This window comes from Pyrus communis, chromosome 5 (genome assembly GCF_963583255.1).
Source record: "Pyrus communis chromosome 5, drPyrComm1.1, whole genome shotgun sequence".
Classification (NCBI taxonomy): Eukaryota; Viridiplantae; Streptophyta; class Magnoliopsida; order Rosales; family Rosaceae; genus Pyrus; species Pyrus communis.
The window spans coordinates 20,152,169-20,155,033 of NC_084807.1; positions in this window are offsets into that span (position 1 = coordinate 20,152,169).

The following is a 2,865-nucleotide window of genomic DNA, read 5'->3' on the forward strand; positions in this document are numbered from 1 at the left end:
CCGAAACCGAACCGAGAAAAACCGAAAAAAAATTGAACCGAACCGAAATTTCGGTTCGGTTTCGGTTTTGAGAAAAAACCGAACCCAGCCCTATTAGTCAATCTATCGTTTTACGAATTCTCCAAAACTAATTTCAACGATCCAAACCGTCAAAATTGTTTGTATATGCTTGGAGATCACATCAACAAAAAATCACAAAAAAAAAACATTCAAAGATCAAGTAACGGGACAAAGCTTTTCAACGGTTATAAACGAACAATCACGATTTAACGGTTATTTTAACTCTGATTTTGATGATTTTTTATAACTACACTCCTTGACCTTATATGAATACAATGAATGAATTCGATCTTCAATTTAAAATATTTACACAAGCGGATACCACAAAATCTTATGTTATACTTAATGAAAGTATAAATAAACTCTAAGTGTTAGTCAATCTATCGTTTTACGAATTCTCCAAAACTAATTTCAACGATCCAAACCGTCAAAATTGTTTGTATATGCTTGGAGATCATATCAGCAAAAAATCACAAAAAAAAAAAAACATTCAGAGATCAAGTAACGGGACAAAGCTTTTCAACGGTTATAAACGAAAAATCACGATTTAACGGTTATTTTAACTCTGATTTTGATGATTTTTTATAACTACACTCCTTGACCCTATATGAATACAATGAATGAATTCGATCTTCAATTTAAAATATTTACACAAGTGGATACCACAAAATCTTATGTTATACTTAATAAAAGTATAAATAAACTCTAAGTGTTAGTCAATCTATCGTTTTACGAATTCTCCAAAACTAATTTCAACGATCCAAACCGTCAAAATTGTTTGTATATGCTTGGAGATCACATCAGCAAAAAATCACAAAAAAAAAAATTCAAAGATCAAGTAACGGGACAAAGCTTTTCAACGGTTATAAACGAAAAATCACGATTTAACGGTTATTTTAACTCCGATTTTGATGATTTTTTTATAACTACACTCCTTGACCCTATATGAATACAATGAATGAATTCGATCTTCAATTTAAAATATTTACACAAGTGGATACCACAAAATCTTATGTTATACTTAATAAAAGTATAAATAAACTCTAAGTGTTAGTCAATCTATCGTTTTACGAATTCTCCAAAACTAATTTCAACGATCCAAACCGTCAAAATTGTTTGTATATGCTTGGAGATCACATCAGCAAAAAATCACAAAAAAAAAAAACATTTAGAGATCAAGTAACGGGACAAAGCTTTTCAACGGTTATAAACGAAAAATCACGATTTAACGGTTATTGTAACTCCGATTTTGATGATTTTTTATAACTACACTCCTTGACCCTATATGAATACAATGAATGAATTCGATCTTCAATTTAAAATATTTACACAAGTGGATACCACAAAATCTTATGTTATACTTAATGAAAGTATAAATAAACTCTAAGTGTTAGTCAATCTATCGTTTTACGAATTCTCCAAAACTAATTTCAATGATCCAAACCGTCAAAATTGTTTGTATATGCTTGGAGATCACATCAGCAAAAAATCACAAAAAAAAAAACATTCAGAGATCATGTAACGGGACAATCTTAAAAACAAAAACTCTTTATCCTTGCACATTTAATATTTGTAATAGATTAGTAGTGTATGTATTTTTTTTTATTAGGCTTTCATTTTTGAGTGTAGATATAGTACTTGAATGAGAAATGTTTTAATGTTTTCAAGTAATATTTATGTCGCAATGTGTGGTATGTGCAAATTTTAAAAAAATATTTTTTTTTCTTAACGGGTCATAACGGGTCGGGTCACTTTACCCGTTGGGTAAAGTGACACGACCTGTTAAGGACCCGTTAAGATAACGGGTGTGACACGACACGACCCGTTAAGATAACAGGTGTTACACGAAAACGACATGAACACGACAGACACGACCCGTTTGCCAGGCCTAATTGTAAGACAATACAATACAAATCTTACATTTACAGACTAATACTTATCATTATTCTAATCATGTTAGCTTTATTTTAATCACATCTCTCATTCTTTGCAAATTTTGCATTCGCAGAGAAAATTGCAAGTCTCAATGTGGTTGGTACTATTGCCAAAGTAGACGCTGCCAGCTGTTTAAGTAGGTTTTCCTATAGTTTCATGCAAATTATTTAGGTAGGGTTTGATTCGAATTCGATCCCCCTTTTTTTTTGGGAAACTGGGAATATTCATTGCTAGGGCCAAAGCCAGAGAAAAACAAGGAAAGCCAAAACAGGCTAACAACATTAGGAAACAAAAATAGCAGTAAGGGAGCAAGATAGGTGTGGGAACAGACAGAACCACGACACTCCCTTACAACTAAAACAACCTACACTAGGTTGGAGGGCTTGGAAGCCCATCTTTGTTCAGAATTCCAAAGTGCGATGAGGGTCTGTCGACCCAGACTAAGTCACGCATCTTCGCTCCCACATGCGAAGCCACGAAATCCATCGCTTCATTTGCCGATCTTAGGACCCAAGACCAGGACATGCATGGAAAAGAGTGTTCCACTCGTTGAATTTTGCATAAAGTAGGAAACGTCTCACAGTTGCCATTATCAATGCATCCATTCACCCACGAGATCACTTCCTTCGAGTCGGATTCGATAATGACATTCAAAAATTGGAGAGCAAGGGTGCATCCTTCCAACACACCCATAGCCTCTGCCGCCAAGCATGACTGAGCTCGGATCACCCTCATTCAAATAACTAGACACACGACATCAGAATTTTGCACCACAACACCGATCGAACTAGCATCACTACTAGCCCTCCAACAGGCATCAACATTAATCTTAACCGTGTCTGCCAACGGGGGAGACCAGCCATCAGGGTG